Source organism: Megalobrama amblycephala, linkage group LG2 (genome assembly GCF_018812025.1).
Source record: "Megalobrama amblycephala isolate DHTTF-2021 linkage group LG2, ASM1881202v1, whole genome shotgun sequence".
Taxonomy (NCBI): domain Eukaryota; kingdom Metazoa; phylum Chordata; class Actinopteri; order Cypriniformes; family Xenocyprididae; genus Megalobrama; species Megalobrama amblycephala.
Window position 1 is genome coordinate 54,910,940 of NC_063045.1, and position 6,511 is coordinate 54,917,450.

The 6,511-nt window shown below is 39.4% G+C and overlaps 1 pseudogene; it reads right to left on the reverse strand.

Moving 5' to 3' along the window:
* Positions 1–3,777: 3,777 nt before the first annotated feature.
* Positions 3,778–5,317, reverse strand: LOC125262943 (annotated as a pseudogene).
* Between the last annotated feature and the right edge of the window lie 1,194 nt (positions 5,318–6,511).

Consider the following 6,511-nt stretch of genomic DNA (forward strand, 5'->3'; position numbering starts at 1 on the left):
CAACTGGATGGAACTGAAATAAATACTTTGATTGTTGCGATCCTATCAGATTTATGATAGCAACCTGATTGTAACAAAGCACTGTTCGCCAGAGGAGAACTGGCCCCCCGACTAAGCCTGGTTTCTCCCAAGGTTTTTTTTTTTTCTCCATTTTAACACCTATTTGCCACTTGTTTGCCACCTGATGTCACCTGATGGAGTTTGGGTTCCTTGCCGCTGTCGCCTTTGGCTTGCTTAGTTGGGGACACTTGACATTTGATATTCAATAGTATTCTTGACATTTATTCAACAGTGCTTCTGATCTGCCTGCATTGACACTATTATTTAAGAGCTGCTGTGCAGCCAAATTATGTACCAGCTATCAATGTAAAGCTGCTTTGACACAATCTGCATTGTAAAAAGCGCTATATAAATAAAGGTGACTTGACTTGACTTGACTTATCCATATTTTGCGATCATAAAAGATAGGTTGTATCGAGTGACCCAAGACACTCAGACAAAGGAGGATACGACACAATTGTTAGTTCCAAAGAGCCGCAGGGAAATGCTTTTCCAAGATGCTTATTCTAATCCAATGGCTGGGCATTTAGGACCAACGGCAACACTAAATCGCCTCATGACCCGATATTTTTGGCCAGGCATTCATGAGAATGTGCGCAGGTGGTGTGCGTCTTGTCGTGAATGTCAGTTGGTAAATCCACCGCCCACCCCAAAAGTGCCTTTGCACTCTCTCTCATTAATGCAGGTCCCCTTCGAAAGAATTGGTATGGACCTCAGTGGGCCATTAGAGCGATCAGCAAGAGGGCATCGCTTTGCATTAGTCATTGTGGATTATGCAACGCGATATCCCGAAGCAGTGCCTCTCCGCAACATTTCCGCTAAGAGTGTTGCGGATGCACTGTTTAGTTTAATCTCCAGAGTGGGGATTCCGAAAGAAATCCTCACTGACCAAGGCACGGCGTTTATGTTACGCACGTTACGTGAACTTTACGAATTGTTGGGCATTAAATCGGTTCGTACCAGTGTCTTTCACCCACAAACGGACGGGCTGGTCGAACGGTTTAATCGCATGCTTAAATCCATGATTCGTAAGTTCATTCAAGAGGATGCCAAAAATTGGGATATGACAGGGTAAAATGGTGCCACAGCTTTCATTTATATGTATATGCTTTTAATTTACATGACAAACGTTTTTATTGCTATTTATTTTCACATGAATTGTGTTTCTGTCAGTAATCAATATATCTTTATAGTTATTATAAGTTTTTTCAATTGCCAAACACTTTGAGACCAGATTTTTTCCCTTTAAGTCGCTGTTGTATGCTAATATTCCACAGCACATTGACTTCTGATCCAGTATAAAATTTCCCCCCTCATTATCATCTTCATTATCTAACTTATCATTATCTAACATTAAATCAATTTTAACGGAACATGCATGATAAGTTATTAAAAGCACAATAAACTGTGCAAGAGAACATTTGTCACAGACACGTCAGGCTCCACCGCTCACCAATCACAGCGCACCCAGTCACCAGAGTACTGATCACAGACACCTGCACCTCATTAAGTACCTCATCACTTCCAGCATAAAGAGCACTCACACACACCACTCGATGTCCGGTCTCGTTTGGATTATCTTACCTGTATGCTTACCTTAAGGACTCCCAGTGATCTACTTACCTGTCTCCAGTATTCTACTCTCTGTGTGAGTGCTCCTTGTCTCCAGCGTCTCCTTCGTCTCCATCTCCAAGTTCGACTCCACCTGAAACCACAAAGGAACCCATCATCACCCTGCACTTCAAGAATCTGCACTGCTTCACATATTACTCACCTGCACTTCTGCCACTACTCATACTGGTTCTCAATAAAGCTCCATCTCCTGTTAAAGACTGTCTCTGTCCCTTCTGTATTGTAACAACATTATAGTTATTATAGTGTCCTTGATATATACTGTATGTTACATGTACTTCCTGTAGTAATAACAGTAAATTATGCACAATTACAGCCAACTAACTCTAAACCAAACCCTAATGCTATAGAAGTACATGTTGTTAATTAATATTACTCAGTACTTAAATGAATAATTACACTGGGCACCTTAACATAAAGTGTAACTGAATTTGGTGCTCACATGTTGACAGATGGCTTTCTGTGTGCACACACTTGAAGCACGCATATAAAGCAACCTTTAAGACAGCATGCAATCCCGAATTGAGTTCCGTGGCTTATTAAATGGTCAAATACACACACTTATATGTCTAAGTGCCGGTCTTGGAAAGTATCCTCATAAACACGTTTTAAATGAAATTCAACATTTGAAAACTAATGTGTAAGTTGGATCTGTGCATTAGGTGATGTCACAGTTTCCGTCTGTCCTGGACTCCATTTCCCATCATTCTCCCTGGCCCTCACCTGCACTCACTCCACCATCAGCTAAGCACACACACCTGTTCCCTATCAGCACCTCATTACACAGGACTACTTAAGCACACCACTCACCTCCCTTAAGTGTCCGGTCTTGTTTATATGAAGGACTATTCAGGTTTGATCTCCAATACTCCAAAGCTTTCTACCAGTTCCTCTCCAGCGTGTTTCCTCAGTCTCCATGCTCCTGTGTCTCCTCAGTCTCCATGCTCCTGTGTCTCCTCAGTCTCCATGCTCCTGTGTCTCCTCAGTCTCCATGCTCCTGTGTCTCCTCAGTCTCCATGCTCCTGTGTCTCCTCAGTCTCCATGCTCCTGTGTCTCCTCAGTCTCCATGCTCCTGTGTCTCCTCAGTCTCCATGCTCCTGTGTCTCCTCAGTCTCCATGCTCCTGTGTCTCCTCAGTCTCCATGCTCCTGTGTCTCCTCAGTCTCCATGCTCCTGTGTCTCTGTGCGTCAACTTATCTCTTACGTGTGTCCTCACCATCGCTGATCACCCATCCTCTCAAGATCCTCGCACCTGCAAGATAAAGGACAGTATTATCACCAATCTCCACTAAACTACATACTATTCACCTATTTCACTTACCTGCATCTCTGTTCACCACCTGTTTCAGATGTTTTAACCCTCTGAGGCCGGGGGACTCGACAGATGGCCCAAAGTTTTTATTTTTGCGTCATTTAAATAATGTTGACAATCTTGCAATAAACTGCACTCTTGCTAAAACTGCCATTATAATCAAGGGAGCTGACAGCACTCCACAATGGATCACTTATTTACATTGTGTTTACACTGTTGGTTATGAGAGGATTTATGAGCCTGTGACTGAACAAAAAACTCTGTTTTGAGCAGATTCCGACTAAATTAAGGGTAGAGGTAGTAATTATAATAAAACCTTTGTAAAGTGACCATGAGTATAAAAAGTTAAAAAAAGGCATGGTTGAGAATAAAAACTATAAAAAGGTGTGATGATCTCATCTAACTGACAGACTGTCTCAGATCAGCCAGTGAGCAACAGTAAGACCTGAAATTACTTGTGAAAAGAATGCAGACTCAGAATTTTTATTATTAATTTACTTTTCGTCACTTCTTGTTAATTATTCATAATTCATTTTGGCATTTTTTTCATACTCTTAGTATGATTTTTTTTTTTTTTTTTTTTTTTTTTGCATTAAGAATACAGAAAGACAAACTATTAATCCTTTTATTTAAATGCAGATTTTTTTTATTTTTTATTTTCATGTTGACACTTTAAATAGAGCAACCATTAAAGGACAAGAAAGACTTATCTAAGTAATAAACTGCATTTGTAAATACTCTGTAAAACTACAAATAATAAATAAAAGTTGGACGATGAAAGTAGTAATTTGTGGCCCTTTGCATTTTATGTGGTTTAAATGCAGCCCTATTGACCTCTGAAATTGAGTACCCCTGCTCTGTTATAAGCCATTTTAATCATTCACTTTGTGATGAACCACCATAATATGCACTCTGTGCTCACATATAGTTCTCTATGACTGTCCTCTATTTGTCATTGTGTTTTTGATTTATGATAATGACTGATGAAAGTGAAGCGTAAAGTACATAACATCTATCATTTATTTCAGTATATTCAGTATCTTATCATTTATTTTAGTATATTAAAGGTTTGTGATTCTTGCTCAATCTTCTGACAAAACTTGCATTGCATCAGTGTGAGAATTCTACATCAAGCATACATACTATTAAGATACATGAAGTGTAAATTACAAAGATAAGCTGATTATCTACATTCATGACTTAATAACAATATTGCAGTTTATTTGAAATTCCTCTCATGGTTTTACCTATTTTATTACAATTGATTTTGTGAAAAAATATTGACCAGAGAGGATGCTTGCTGAAATATTTTCAGAGTTAAGATGTGTTTAACAGTCTTTTTAAACCAGGGATAAAATAAAGCATAGACCAGAGGATTCAGACCTGAGTTTGTGTACACAACCCATGTCAAAACATTTATGACTGTGGTAGAGATTGCTGATATAGAACAGATATAGTACGGAATCCAGCACAGCAGATAAGCTGTCACAATGATTCCTAATGTCAGAGCAGCTTTACTCTCAGATTTCCTCCTCACTGAAACTTCCATTACACATTTACCACCCTTCATCAGAGAGTTTATAACTTTCACTTGCTGATGTACAACATAAAAAATCCTCAAATATAAAGTTATGATCAGGGTACAAGGAAAAATAAAAAACATGAACAGATCAATGACTCTCCAGGCAAAACTCATCATAATAAAACACTCTCCATAACACATGTCTGTTCTGAGTGAAGTGTCAAAATATCCATTATTAACTGCAAAGGCAGTGTTATAAGCTGAGGAGCAAAACCAGCTCAGACAGATGCTTATTGCAGTTTTAGTCATTGTTATTTTCTGTGGGTACAGTAAAGGGTGGCACACAGCCACAAAACGATCAACAGCAATTAAAACTAAATTACTGAGAGATGCTGAAAGAAGCACTGCAATAAATATTGAATAGAGTCCACAAAAAGTGTGACCAAAGTACCAACACATTTCAATCAGCTTAGTGCCTTCTATGGGCATGACACATCCAATAAGAAGATCAGCCAAAGCCAGAGAGAGAATGATCAGGTTGGTTGGAGTGTGGAGCTTCTTGAAGTGAGAGATGGAGATGATCACCAGCAGGTTCAGAAACACAGTCCATGCTGACAGCAATGATACGAACACATACATGATATTGTATTCATGTCTGGAACGTTTTCCCTTGATACATGATGAGTTGATGGCAGGAAAGCAGTATTGAGTCTCATGATCCTCTGTCTCATAGGCCATGGGTGAGTCTCCTCCTGTTAGGAGTTTGTTCTATTTTCCTTACTGTCCTTTCATTTATACAGTGTCTGACTCAGACTGGCCCACCCATCTACTGCCCACTCTGATGCTTCATAATCATTTGTTTTATATGTATGATTCACATAAAAATGAAACAAATACACAATAATTAAAAGATTGATATAAAATGCATTAAAACAGTTAAGAATCGGTTCATAAAAATAGAAATAGCAATAAAAGTAGAGAATTTTAAAACTTTAGAATAAAAAAAGAGGATACATAAGTAAAATATAGTGCAGTCAGTTTGGACATAGCACAGTGCTCATTCAGTAAATGCACAGCTAAACTGATGTTTTTTGAGTCTGGATTTGAATGTGGCTACTGTTGGAGCTGATCTCTTCTGGAAGAGATATGGTTCATATTTTCTGGCTCTGCTCAGAATCCTGGCAGCAGCATACTGTATGAGTTGCAGCTGTCTTATGGTATTTTTGGGAAGACCAGTGAGGAGTCCATTACAATAATCCACCCTGCTTGTGATGAAAGCATGAACAAGTTTCTCTAATTCTTGACTGGAAACAAAGCATCTAATTCTTGCAATATTTTTAGATCAGGAGTGCCCAATCCTGTTCTACCAGAAAGACTCGGGAAGCAAAGAAACGTTTGAATATGATTTATTCAACAGTATGAATATAAATATCAATGATAAATGATAAAGTTCTTTGGCGTAGGCCCCGTCCATAGTACAATCCAGAGGGTAGCAGTCGTTTGCAGATCCTGCCTTAAGATTAAGGCAGGGGCGGAGCCTACCCCCGTTGTATGGACGGGGACTGACCTGGTGGTGGTGGGGAGGATGGGGGTGAACGCCGGCGATGGTATCTGCGAACACAATAGTGGGTGGGAACAGAACTTATATACTCAGGTGACGTGTAATGATTGGTTAGATAATGAGCAATGACGTGCATTAGAGTCTTCCGGGTAGAACTTCCGCTAAACGCTCCCATTTCCTGGAGATCTACCTACCTGCAAAGTTTAGGTCCAGCCTTGCTCAACGCACCTGTCTGTAATTATCAAGTGCTCCTAAAGATCTTAATTAACTGATTCAGGTGTGTTTTATCAGGGTTGGAACTAAACTTTGCAGGTAGGTAGATCTCCCCCTGTTTTAGATAATTTTTTAGATGCTGATTTTGTTATTGCTTTTACATGACTACTGAAACTAAGGTCTGACTCCAAAATCACACCAAGATTGTTTGT